Source organism: Tupaia chinensis, unplaced genomic scaffold (assembly GCF_000334495.1).
Source record: "Tupaia chinensis unplaced genomic scaffold, TupChi_1.0 Scaffold000453_1, whole genome shotgun sequence".
Taxonomy (NCBI): Eukaryota; Metazoa; Chordata; class Mammalia; order Scandentia; family Tupaiidae; genus Tupaia; species Tupaia belangeri.
The window spans coordinates 1776087-1790788 of record NW_006159960.1 but is presented as its reverse complement, the minus strand read 5'-3'; the positions used below and the strand labels follow the sequence as shown (position 1 = coordinate 1790788).

The 14702-nt window shown below is 38.2% G+C and overlaps 1 long non-coding RNA gene across 2 annotated transcripts in view; it reads left to right on the top strand.

The window, feature by feature from the left end:
* Nucleotides 1-5738: 5738 nt before the first annotated feature.
* Nucleotides 5739-14702, top strand: part of LOC114009079 (uncharacterized) — a 52201-nt gene continuing 43237 nt past the window's right edge. For both annotated transcript variants that reach the window (XR_003550550.1, XR_003550549.1), the window contains exon 1: nucleotides 5739-5921. This is a non-coding gene — a long non-coding RNA (uncharacterized LOC114009079). The remainder of the gene's footprint in view (nucleotides 5922-14702) is intronic.

Genomic DNA, 14702 nt, shown 5'->3' with positions numbered 1-14702 from the left:
TCCAATCCTCTTTAAGAAGAAAAATGCATTAATCCACTCTATCTTTATATTCCAGAACTAGGGTGTTAGTTTCCTTGGGAGTTCTCCCAGCCCCTGGACAAAGCGGGTGCTCTGCTGAGGCATCAATTTTACTTAAAGATTTCAAAGGGTTGTGAGGGCAAGTTTAGGAGGCTTAACAGTAAGCAACTTATAATTTGATTTGTAAATTATGAAATAGAATTATACACATTCATGTATTTAGTTAGATAAAACATGAGATTACAAAAGCAGGTTCCTCCAGGGCCTTCAGGTTTAAGGGCAGTAGGGGCCACTGAAGAGTTTTAAGCAGAGTGAAAGCACCCAGTGCCTCTGAAAAAGAACTTTTTGGCTGCAGATTTGAGCAATGACGGCTCTACTTGCACAGCTCGCGGAGTGCGCTAGGCAGGGTGGAGACAGAGGGGAGACGTATGTTGGCTGCGAGGCACTTTGAAAGCTGCAGGAATGAGATACAGTCAGGGGGTGGAGTCCAGAGATCCAAGGGGCATGTGGATTCACTGAATATGCAAACCTGGGTAAAGGAAAGGAAGATTTAAATATTAGCCCTGAGTTTTCTGCTTTTGGTCTTGGGGATAGTGGTACTATTCTCTGAAGGGGAAGCAATGACAGTTGCATAATTTGAGGAAGAGATAATGGCTGCATTGTTGGGCATGCGGGGCTGAGGTATCTCTGAGACATCCGAAGAGGAAGGTGCTATGGGATCCTCAGCTCCGTGCGCAGACGTCTCTGGGCTGCAGAGGCATCATGGAGTGGAAATCATCAGTTTAGAGATATCATTGAAACCCTGGAGTTAAATGTGATGACAGAGAGAGACTGTCACATGAGAAGGGAATAGGGCCAAAGGGAGATTCTGAAAATTGTGAAAATATGAGATGAGGAGAGGAAACACAGAAAACAAGGAGACATGGGCAGGGCAGGAAGAGAACCAGGAGCACATGCAGCCAAAGGAGAGACCTTTTTGAGAAAGAGGGAGTGGTCAGTGGCATGAATGTTTTAGAGAAGCCAGAAAAAACAACAACAACAACAACAAAACAAACCCTGAGATTTGTTCATGGATTTAGCAGCATCCAGGCATTGGGTGATCGTGTCCAAAAACAGCATGGTGAGGACAAGCACCAGACGGGTTAGGTGGAATAATAAGAAACCAGAAAGTCAGCATTGCGAATATTACTAAATCTCCCCAGAGATTTGCCAAAGAGGGGTAGAAGACAGGAAGGGGACCTATCATCCACGCTAGGAACTTTGAAAGGTTGAAGAGAAAAACCGAGCATTTCTAAATGTTCCTAACAAGGAGTTAGCAGGCACGGGGCGGTTGGCAATTGGAGAAAGGTGGGAAGATTTCTGAGGTGACATCCAAGTATACTTTGAGTGCTTGACCTTGGACAGATTGAAAAACAGCTGTCGGCTTATAATGAAAAGGGGTGCATCTGCTTTTTGAAAACTTTACTGGCCCTTCGGAGAATGAGCCGGAAATGCAGTCTGAGGAGGAAGGGAGTGGATGGGAAGAGAGGACAAACGTTTGCATGGCATTGGGAAAATGACAAAAAGAGTCAAGCGAGGAAACAGGGCGTTAGCACGGCACTGGGTAACTAGTTAAATCTAGAGCCTGTCAGGTTAGAATAACACCCTTCTCAGACTTGTGAGAATTTCATCCAGCAGCTCTTACAAAGCCCAGAGAAGCCTAGTGAGGTTCATTAGCTGGACTGATCCCAAATTGGGTTCTGACTGGCAGGACTGTTGAAGGCAGGGCATTAGGAGAAAATGGCAAGAAGGTTGAGGATATTGGCCGAACATTGTATGAAATCATGAACTATCTAACAGAGAATGAGATATAAAAGCAAAAGGGAGATAACAAGGGAAGAGAATGGCGACAAGGAGAAAATGAGGAAAGCAAAGGATTGGAGGCATCAGGTTAGAGAACAAGCGTGGTGACAGAACGGGATCAGCTGAAGATGGCAGTTAGAGAGTGACGGACTTGATTTTACAATTTCGAAAGGAGAATTTTTCAGGCTCTCAGTTATGGGCATGGGTGACAATCATGGGAGAAGAGGTGAATGTCATTGGAATTGAGGAGGTCAGCGAACTGTGCTATTGGTGTTGAATGACTGCCCTAGCGAGCACTGAACTACGGCTGGTTGAAGGCAGGACTGGAGACAGAGCATCTCTAAGGGCCAGATGCTTGGTCTCCAGTGGATGAGTGGACTGAAGCGGTTGGCAATGCCAGTACAGAGTGCGGAGGTGAAGGCGAGCAAATTCTGTGACCGTCAGTTCGGTCAGTGTAGGCTTTGTATGTGACTGATTTAAACCAATCCTGGAAAAGGTCTGTGGTCTCACAATAACTTCCCTACTTGTTTTCCAGATTCCAATTCATTTACTTAGACTTCATTTTAAAATGTTACTTTGTTTTGACACATTAGCTTTATCTCGTCAAATTATTTTCTGATCTGATAGGTACAAATGAATATGTTACTATAAGACAAAAATAAAGGCAACTTTTTATTTCATCTCGACTATAACATGCGTTTTGAAGGATTTATGAAGATAATGAGAGCTGGCCCTGTCACCTACTGGTTAAGGGAGCAAGATTCCATGTGGCCAATCGCAGTTTGAATTCCAACCCAGGCAGGTTAAAATACACACTGGGCACATGCGCGGGAATGCCCCAGTCCAGACAGGATGAGGAAATGGAGGAGAAAGGCTTGGGGCACGACCACATTCCATTGATGGGTGCTTGCTTTCTTCCTCTCTCTGTCTCTTGTCTAGCAAGCACACACACTCTCTGGCAATTAGAAAAATAAAGAATGAAATACTGCTCCATTCATGAAATATGAGAGAACTTTGAGAAGCTCATGGACAATGGAATTAGAATATGGGTTCGCTTTACTACAAAAAAATTTAAATCCATGCATAGTTTTATCATAATACTAATTTCCCATGAACCCCTTTCATGAACTTTCTGAAGACTCCCCATATTTGCAATATAGTAGAGAAACGTATTTGATGTAAATAAAGATAATGTAATGTTACTACATGTGTGTGTGTGTGAGACAACAGAGCTGGAAACATTCCTGGTAATTTGAGGTGACCAGATACGTACCAAACTAAGTCTCACTTATGAAAAGAACTTTGTTTTTTGAAAGTTCAAAGAAAGGAAAGGACAACCATTTTATTTTAATTCTACCTAGGATTTGCTTCCTTTCCCCCAGTTGAGTCCTATTTCCAAGTTCATCACTGTGTACTCTAGAAAGTGCAGACGAAGGACTGGTCCCATAGCTCAGGGGTTAAGCCCTGTGCACTGGAAGCTGGATCCCACGCAGGTGGCCATGGTTTGAGTTCAGGCCCCAGCCCCTGGCAAAACATGCCTGGTGGCCAAATCCTGATGGCATTGAGAAATGGAGGAAAAAAGATTGCGGCATGACCACACCCTATCGGGCATGCTTCCTCTCTCCCTCTCTCTGGAACACACCCTCTGGCAATTAAAAAAGATAAATAAATAAGAAAGAGCATGTGAAGATGTCATTGCCCTTCTTTTAATAATCACTTCCAGTCTTCAAAAGAACCACACGAGGGCGGGGCAGTGGGTGGGAGTGCCCTTTCATTTGCATGCCTTAGGCTGCAAGAGAGGCACACTTCCGGCTACTCCCTGAGAGCCCTTGATGTTTTCCTGTCTGATGTATAATTTTCAACATTTAAAAAAAATCTGTGATAGCTTATGTGCACACATGAGAGAGAGACAGAAATATGAGTGCCTCCCACGGGATCTGATCACACATCAAGCCCCTTCTTTCAGAACTCCAGGCTGTTGAAATTTCGGCACCAGCACATGGGCCTGGAGTATTTCTGGCTGACCTGACCAGGGATTTGAACTGCTGTTGCCATGTGAAATCTAGCCTCTCGAGCTGTGCTTTCCTACTACATTGTGGAGCTGGTTCTAGATGCCTTTTAGAAAGGGCTCAGGACTGGTTTTATTCTGCTACCCCGTGGGGTGCAGACTTTGAACTGAGAGTCAGTAGGCCCAAACTCTGGAGAGTATTGTAAGCCCCAGTGGCCTCTTATGGGCCCCCAAAGGCTAATATGATTCCCAATCTGCCCTTCTAACACCTTGCATAGTCTTTTAATGTCACTTAACAGTCTGATCTGGGTCTGAACTAAACACGTGTACATGACCATAATGGATACATTCATGCTGAAATATTTAAATGTGTTGTACCAGGAAAAAAAAAAGAACAAACAAATCAATTCAACACCACGATGAAAATCCATAAAGTGCATTAAATGGATGAGAGTTGGTTTGAATCACATCCTACTAACTACTAATTACACAATGCTAAGTATTAGAATCCTCATTTTCTCATCTCTGAAATGGGTATAACAGCCTAACTACCTCCTTAATCACAGGGAAGCTTGACCGGAGTGATGGGCCGCGCCTTGTGTGTTACCTGGCCAACAGTAGGAAGGTGCCCATGACTGGTAACCATTAATATTTTGGAAGGCAATGTACATAGTTAAAAAAGTAGGCATGGAATCAGTCTCGCCTGAGTTCAAGTCCAAGTTCTACCATGGTAGTAAAATTTCTGAGTCTGATTTTGCTGCCTAGAAATGACAGTAATAAAATTTAATCTATGAGTTGTCACAATGGTTCAATTAAATAAGAGAGAATGATTGGCCTTTAGCTAGGTGCGTAAGAAAGCAAACTACGTTCATTTCAGCCTTTCCTCTGTGTATTTCGGGTAACTCTGTGGATCAGTGTTCCACAGGCATTTGTCACAGTCCACTTCTGCGACATTTAGTGTTGGGAGTGTGGAGTTTGATGATTTCTACATCTATACAAATGTACTGCAGCCATTTTAAGGAATCAGGTGGATTAAATAATCCTGGAATAACTGAAAAACACATACCTTCTGTCTGGCAGTTAATGGACGTTCTGCATTACCCAAACAGGTAAATTACTGGATCATTTTGAGTAGAAAAGTCACGTTTCCTTTTTATCCCCACTTAGTTGAAACCCCTTCTTTGATTTACTTGATATTGCCATCTTTCATTATTTTCCAGAGTTATTTATTCCTTGCTTTCTCCAAAATGTAATAACTGTTCTAAAAAATTAATTCTGTTTGTGGTATCACTAATGAATAAGTTAGTGTGTCAGTTTAGAACTGCATTAAAGCCTCTTTAAATAGCAAAATAAAATTTGAAAGCTTGTCACTGAAAAAGAAAATTGATCCTGTGCTTCAAAGCATGACTGGGTTCCGATAAGAATTACGATGATAATTTACTTTCTGTCACCTCTAAAGTTAACTGGAGAAAGGAGGAAGGGGGGGGGGGGAACCAGCGTTTTTCTGACAGGCAAACAGGCAAATCACAGACAGGGTAAGGAAATACAAAGGAAAACAAAAATCTTCAAAAAGCTCAGCTTCCAGTCCCCTCCCACCAGTCTCTGTGAAGGATGACTTCAGTCCCTTTCTTAACTAATTCTGTCACTGTAAAATCCTACAGTCATTCTTCCACACATAAAGGACAAATAAGCCCAAGAGGAGGATCTAGATGCTTTCAGTTTTAACTATTCACCAATGGTGGAAAAGGCAGAATGCCTAAGCTATGTCTTTGTGGCCAATAGGATAGCCGTGTATCTCTCACATGACTCTCAGCCCCTGTCTTTCACATGGGCTGTAATTTAGTTCAATTCAGAACTGCAGATAGTACAGCTTCCACCGAGCAAGGGATGCCTGAGCACAAGTAGCTGAGTGCCCAGTGACTTTACGAAGCACTTTTCTACCTTCCTCGGGAGTGCAAACTGGGATTCTGCACCTGCATCGGGGACAGTCTGGCCAAAGCCTCTGCTCTGCCTCTGAGGACATGGAACTAAAGCCAATAACCATTTTGAAATTGTAAGTATACATTTCTTTCCATCAAGTATACTGATTAAACTAGTTTCATGTCATAAGCATCAACTATTTGGCGGTATTTTATAGGGTACTCTTTTGTGTGGCTATCGAAAGGTCTTCGACAGGCAGGAAAATATTCCAGGGACAATTGTTGCATGCTTAAAGATGTTAGAGATCAAGAATGAAAAATAAAAGTCAGGCGTTCCAAAGAGTAGCTGCAGGAGGCTACGCACCGGAACATTGCTCCAGTGTGCCGCTTTGTTCAGAAGAAAACATGAAGGCACACACATATATACTTAGTCCCCTGCTTTCGCTCTTTCTGTCGAATCAGATCTGATCTGTCCCCAAGAAAAATAAAACACAAACTTTGCTGACTCCACGGACAAGGGCACCGCAGACTTTCCAGACATCTGACAGTTATTATAATCAGCGATGGAAGACTGCTAAGACACTTGGGGGCAAAACCTCTTATATTCTCAACAATGGCTTCAAGCCAGGGCTCTCTTTTTTATTTTTTAACCACCAGTTTTAATTTTATAATGATGGAGACTGAACTGATTTCAGTGTTTTCCTGGACAAAATGTGAAATAAGAAGCCTCGGCCAAAGTGAAGGTGACTGAGAGTGGCCAGTGGAAAGACAGAAGGAAAAGACAACCTTGTGCTTTAGGATCCAGCCTTCCATGTATAAAGATTTTTTTTTTTTTTAAATTCCTAATAGGGTGGAGTGAGGATGTGGGGGTGGGGAGGAAGCATGCGGAAGCGTCTTTATAGAAGAATGCTTAAAGAATAAAATAATCGGGGAATTCTTCTTCTAGCTGGCAAAAAGGTATGGTTAGCATCGAAGTTACTTCCCTTCATAGTAAGGGTTTTTGATGGAGTTTCAAACAGAAGCCACATACAAACCAGTTTTTTTATTATTATTATTTGTAAAATAATTAGAAACAAATGGAGGAGAATGTTCCTATATTACTGCTTTCTTTTTATATTCAGCTAAGGTAATCTAGCAATGCATTATGCCTTTACTTCTAGAATCATCCAAATCCTTAAAAAGTTATAAGTCAAGTCTCATAAGAAATTAAAAAGCAAATCGAATCATTGCGATTATGACTGATGGCGATTTTTTGAACAGCAAACCCTTCAACAAAAAGAGTTTGTAAGAAAACATTGCCGTCCTCATTTTTAAAGGAGAATATTAACTCCATCAATTATTGAAAGGAATTATTCAAAGGCTCCAGACATAACTAATTATGGCTTAAAGACAGCTGCCAGGGCAGAGCCGGCGTTCTAATTATAAAAGTCCAAGACGTTAGGATTCATTTTTTTAAAGAAGGATTTGGACACAAATTTTCGCATAATCTTTTTCAAATACACCATTTTTTTTTCTTTGTCTGCTCTCCTGTTATCTACACCTCCCCCACCGCCGCCCACTGTGTGCTGAGACACCTGAAGGCTAGACATAATGATCAACAGAGCCCCAGCCTGTCTGGACTCCAGCCAGGTTTTTTCTCCCCCTTCTACAATCAAGGAGCTTGCACGCAATGCATGCCGAGCCTATTCCACTGCTATGTGCAGATCCGGGATGGAAGTCTTACACATACTGCGGAAAGATTAAAGACAACAATATCCCCTTTCTCTTACCCTAGACAGCCTCGATTTTTAACCCTTTCATTACCTTTAAAACCAAGACATCTTAACCGTTCAAAGGCAGGTCTCAAGGGATTCTGCAACTCCTGCACCATATTCTACAGATGCACATGCCTCATTTGGAGGAGAAATCTCATCTCAACAGACCCCCGTCAGGATATTTTAGGATTAACAGCATGCTAACTGAACAAAACATCATTTGCTGGTGCAGGGAATGCATTTTTGAATGAACTTAAGCAGAGTGGAATCTGGAAAAAAGTAAAAGGTCTGTGGAAAGGTTCTTGCAAACCTTGCAGAAGATTATATACCATTTCTGATGGTGGTGTTCTTTAAGCATTTCTTTCTCTTTCTTACACACACACACGCGCGCATACACACACACGCACATACAAACTCAAGATACACACACTGAGCCGGGCAATTATATCACTATATCACAGAAATACCAGGTTAGCTGGTGATGTCATCACATCAAATTTTGTCTTTGTGGGCAACATTTTCAATCACCTAATCGTCAATGTCTGTTGGGTGTGTGCCCAAAGGAAGTTCATGTGTTTGTGGGGTTAACCAACACCCACAGGAAAGGACTATTTTATTTGTAGCTATCTCTTTCTTAAAGATGTGTTTATGAGGCAGCATGGGTATATTTATCAAGATATATGTAGTCAGACAGAGTTTCCTGGTTCTAGGAAGCCTTATTAATATGCTGGTTGAACATTTCATTGGTGGCTGAATTTCAATGATATCAATACCATGTAGCAATGGTGAGCATTTTGAAATCGTTCGAATAAAAATGCTAAGACTGATATTTACTATAACCTGGTGTTTCTTATTTGCTCCTTAAAATATTGTAGCCATTAAATCATTTTTATTATTAACTTAGTCCTTGAGAAGGAATGATTTTATAAAAATGACTTAGAAGTGGTACTCATTTCATATGCTTTTATAGGGATATGTTCTGGATTAGATCATGGTTGAATTAAAAATTTTTGTGTACTCATACATTGTATTTATTTTCAAATCTGCTTTATGTGTCTTACAACTAAATAGACATTCAAGAAACAAGCACTCAGATTTTTATGAATGTACATATGGAAGCACAGTACTGTACTTCAGTTAAATCAAATAGAACAAAGTTTAAGACTCTTACTAAACCATAGTGCCAAATTTGATATGTAAACATAGAACACTGTGCATACATATTGCCTGTTAACTACTGAGTCTAGATATGTAATTTAATCTTCATTAATATAGAATGACCAGTATATTTACATTTCTTATACCAAGCATTTGGTACATAATTTCTAAAATGTTGCAATTGACTCTTCTATTTCTTTACTCTCACATTCTAAGTCAAGTTTAATTTTGAAGGTATTTTTAAATCGTATGCATAGAACCATACTATTTATATGTCAACACACAAAATAATGAGATTCAGTTTGCCAATTTATTGGGTGATTGTTTTTAAACAAATCAAGAATATTTTGTTCTTTTTGGGTTTCATGTAACTATTGTTGAGAAAAGTATATAACTTACAGAACTGACAGATTTTGTACTTGGAAAAAAACAAGCTACGCAAGTTAGGTGACATTCTGTGGGGAAAGACCCCACTGTAAACTGATAAATAACTTTTTGAGAAATTCTCGGGCCTGACTCTGTAAATTTTACATACTACATAGAGTGGAGTTCTTGCCTAATGGAGAGTTATATAATCACTTTATCAAACATAAAAAATGAACAAATAGTTGGATTTAAATTGTACCTACTTTCTAGAAAAAAGACATGACATTGCCTACTAGGGATACAGGTTACTAAAAAGGCATCTTTCAAAGACAAGAAGATAATGGACTTGATTGAAATAGTTGAACTACGTAACGCCAATTCAAGAACAAATGGTTTTTCAGAGCATAACGGAGAGAGAACAATTTGCTATAGTACAGTTTATTCTTCTTACACAATGGTGATGATTTATTTGAAATGGCAGAACAAACATAGTAGATATACAAAAACAACCAATGGATATCTTATGTCAGGAATATATCAAGATTGTTGTGTTTCGTATATTAGAATATTTTTAATCTGATTTTTTAAAGACTTGGCTAAAATGCATACTCTTACATAGCATATGTTGATGTTATGGCCGTGTACATCTTATATGTGCATACGGTTTACTTAGTATATATAGAGTACATTTGAATATAGTCTTATGGCCCAATGTAATTGTTGGTAATATAATAAGAGTTTTGAAAATGTTCTGGAATATTAACCTATTTTAATATAACGAAACTTGGATGGAGATGTCAACTAACTATGTCTATCCTAGTATACTCAGATGCTGGATAACTTAATGTATTGATGTAATTATTGTAAAAAAATCTCATCTCAAAAATATTATTACCACATCAAAAGATACAACTCTAATTTAGCAAATAGAATCAAATGTTGTTAAAACAAACAAACTCTGTTTCTTACCAGTATGAAGATGATTTCTAAAAGAAGACTCAACACTCATAATTTCTGTCTATGAAAAGAGAGATTGGTTTCTTAAAACATAGCCTTTAGTCACAGTCCTGAAATTGAGTAGGGTCTGAGGACTGTGCGGAGAACGCGCAAGAACCTCAAGTTGCAGTGAGAAAAGAAGGGAAACTGGTTTGGCTGCTTCATTGCCTCAAATTATATTTCTCCCAGCCTACGTGCAGATGACACTCAAAATAAATCTGAATGAAAACTATCAAAGTTATTTGCACAGTTTTCAAAGGATTCACCGTCCTGGTGATACCCCTGGAAGGAAAAGCATTCTAAAAGTGATTGAATGTTCCACTGCCTGAATCCCAGTCAAGCTCAGTGAGGCGCTGGGGTCAAATGGGCCCATGAATCACAGATAGGAAATGAACTGTGTATCGCATATTTGGAGGTTTAAAAAGAAACATTTGGGATATTTTACCGTAAACAGATTTGGGGTTGATTTTTGGCACATCTTTTTCAACATCAAGCCTGCAGTTCAGCTGAAATAACTTTTTCTCCATATAGCTAAGACCAGATGGCCACGTGCTCCTTTCTTATTTAGATGAGACTTTTCCTTTCAATAACATCTTTCTTCCTGACCTGCTTAAAAATTCCAGCGAATGAAATCAGCACAGGATTTTCAATTCTAATTGACCATGTGCAGAGGAAGGGCCAGTAGAGAAATCAGTAGAGGCATTGTGAGGCTCCCTGCCTCAGTTTTGTCTTTGTGCTTTACTGTTACTGGCCAATCTAAACTGACTGAAAGCATTTAAGTTTTACTAATATTAATATAGCTGCAAGATTAGTCCCCAGCGAAAATTGTTTGAGTTGTTGTTTCTGTTATTTCATCACAAGTAATTAAAAAAATAAGTTATCCTTCACTTTACATAATCTTAACTAGCTGGTAAGCCATGTATTCGTTAAAAATACATTAAAATATTGGCATATGGTTGAATTAAGATGGAAGAAAGATGATACTACATTCATATTCTTTGTCACTTAAATTAATCATTGTTGAAATACACGTATGCTTTTAAAATATACCACGAAACTATTCAGATTATAAAATTATTTTTTTATTATGTGTGTAGCCATTTTATAAAGAAAAGTATTTGCTTTTGGAGATCTTATGTGGACTTGAACTGATAAATAGTATCAAGAGTAGAAGGTAATCTACCTATTCAGTGTCGGTTAGAGAATGTGTATATGTTGAAAGTGGGCATCTAAGTTTCCAGTTGTTTTGTTGTCTTTTTCTTTTACCAATTCTTGACTCAAATAATAATCTTAGAAATTTCTTACTACAAAGAGTCAAAGATGTTTCATTTTCAAAAATTTATTTTAAGAATAATGAATGTGACGAATCAAAACATATTATCCTTATACTGATGTTAGGTTGACAAGTAAAGAGAAGAAATCATGAACCAAAGGTACATATTTTAAAAACATACGAGAGACAAGAAAAACTCCAATTTAAGTATGTGTCATTGAAACATACCGAAGTGGCTTCATAGCCACATTATGTCTGATTTGATATTTTTTGCTTATTCTTCTTCAGGTAACCTTTTATCTCAAGAGAATCTAGTAGTTGTCAGACATGCAAGGCCCCATCAAAAGCCACACGACTGCAATCATTTGAAAAAATTCAAGTCTTATGAATAAGTAGGTCAATTAGAATTTATTTCCTTCAAAATTACAAAAAATTTGAACTATGGTTGTGCATGGACTCACATCTTTGAAGGTGTGTTTTAAGCTACTGACAAAAAAAGTCAATTTTTTATGAACCTGGTAAAATTTACATTTCTGAGATCATCTGATACAATCTTTCTGAGAATTAATTTTCACTATCAAAATATGAGAATTCTCATCATACTGCTAAGTATCTGTGGCGATTACTATCTTTCATATTTAATAATTTGTCCAGTAATTTATGAATTATAAATTCCATTAGAAAAATAAATATATGGCAATGTTTTAGCCAATTCTGTTCTCCTACCCAAAGTGAATAAAATACATTCAAAAATTTATGAAATCTAGTAAAATACATTAAAAAGTCCAACAAAATATAGAGGCTATAGCATTGAATTATACATCTTTATAATTAGCTTTACATGTAAAACAATAGATTTTAATCAGTAATTAATCTAACTCTGTACATAGGAGGTGATGGCTAATGGAATCTTGGGAAAACTTACTAAAATTATGTTGGCATCATAATTTCAGATGGTTGAAGCTATGATGTTCAAAACAGATAGGTTTAAATAGGTTTAAAAACTCCTAACTATTCCTATATTCTCCTTTTTCATGTTATTCCACAACTATTGGCAGGTCTTTATTCTGCAGGATCATAGACGATGACAATTATTAAATAAAACAAGACACTTTTATTTTTCTTTGAAATGAGTTTTGGTATTTTTCAACTGTGTCAGATCATTGTTAAGATCTGCCGCTACTCTGTTTTCAAGTATCCTGATTCTTTAGGTGAACAGCACAGGAGAAATTATGATCAGTTATGGAAGTTCTGCAGCTGTGCAAAATGTCTGCCCCTCGCCAAATCCCCTTTCCTCCCCTGGAAGACTGTGTTGATCAGCCAGAGACAGAGATCCTCCCAGAAACCAAGCCTCTTTTAGCTCTCCTGGGAGCACCATTTGTATCTGTGTTCATACTCCTGAGCAGACCTTTCTCCAGACGGTAGCACCTTTGTGAACTGTTCCCATTTCCCAGCAGTTTGCTACATTCTCTACCATTACTCTTTAGGGTTTTGCCTCACCCTTCATTATGCAGCATATGGTTCACACACAGAGCTGGTTTTTTCTTTCTTTCTTTTTTTTTTTTTTTGGTTGTTGTTGTAATGTTATATTTTTAACTGTAAAGGAAGTGGGGTTAACAGGGTAGACAGGACATCAAAAGGATAAATGAAGGGGCAGATGCAGATGCCTCTGGCCTTCTGAAATTCTGCAGTGTTGTAAAGGGATAACACGCTGACACTCAGTGTAACTGGGCAGCTCTCACTTCTAGCTCATGGAGTGTGCCCACTACAGAGTGGAAGGCTTCTGTCCACCCATGCCCTTGAACTGGACTTATATTCATCCTTATGCTGATGTGTGATTGGTTGTATTTCCTGCCAGGAAATTATTTTTTTTAACTGAAATGGACTCCCTTCTCCTTCAGCAAATGTTGGACTCGAAAAAATAGCACAAGTATGAAAAGAGAAGACTACGTCAACAAGAATAGGAGTGTTTAAATTGTACCAGATAATCTGAAGTTAGGAGTAGAAGTCAAAAAGTTGGTTATAGACAGTTTCATCATACGTATAAATTACCTAGAGTCCCATATGGAAATGTAACTTCTGGTGTATCAAGAAACCAGGAGTAAACAGAAATTCCGATTCAGGTTTTAAGTATTAATTTAAGCTTACTGCTGTAGAAGAGTTCACAAAAGAGATATATTTCACTGATTTGTGCAATTCTTCGAAGGCCTTGTTACTCTTAGTCATCTACCAGGACATTATTCAAAATACACTGGGAGAAAATAAAACACTCACTCTGGCCATTATGAGCCACTTTTAAGAGTGCCTCTTGCCCTGAAAGGAGTTAACGATTTAAGCTGACAACAGTGACTAGGAAGAAATTCATTCCTTGGCTAGTCTGAGGACAGAAAGGGGTTAATTTTTCAAATCTCTGTGAAGAGGGGGGAAGATAAAAACCAAACCAAAGACTAAGCTGCTAGTGATTTGCTTGTATTTATGGATTATACTACATGTTGAAAAGAGGAAAATCAGGGCTGTAAGATGACGCTGCGGGGGTCGTCTGGACTTTTCACTGAGTCTAAAGTCTGTTTAGTCAATGCTTATTAAGGCCCTGTGTTGACCTTTGCCCTCCTCACTCCTCCGTGTCCCAGGTGCAACATTTTTGTAAGTGCCCTACGATGATTGGACACTATGTGCGTCAAGCTGTCGAGGAACTGAGTATGCTGAGCATAAAAAATAAAGCCAGTATTTATGGCGCCTATGTTTTTTAAAAAAGTAAGAAACTCTGTAAATGTATATCCACTTCCTTTTATAATTAATAAACAATGATTATAGCTCTTCTTCAAGATATAACTAAAGTTATTTACTTTTAAACCAGATTGGTACATTCGTTGTTAGGGGGTTTTGTAAGAATACAGAGCAATCTGTGATTTCTATCTAGACTAGTTCTGTCTGAAATAGACATAGAAAACCGTATACAATTAGGTCTTCTCTATTTCCACACACACACTCTGAGGAATATATGAAGCTCTTATGGACCACACTTTTTTCCTAAATCATTGATTTTACTTTAAAAAATTGTATCAACAAGATAGCAAAACATGCTCTAGCACTTTTAGTAAAAATTTTTATACAACACTCTGTGAAGTATATTTATGTATTTATATCAAGATATATATGTATATATAAATGAAAATTCATCTCTATATATTTATTAATAGGTATTTTAAGCTAAACTGCTATGTTTAGGGCTCAAAGTTAATGTTAGGTAACATGCATGTAACATAAAATGACTCAAAATTCACCAGAGAAACATAAAAGAGGGAACTAAAGCTATGCAGATATTGAACTACATTAAAAGAGATGTAGGATTTTATTTAATTTTCCTG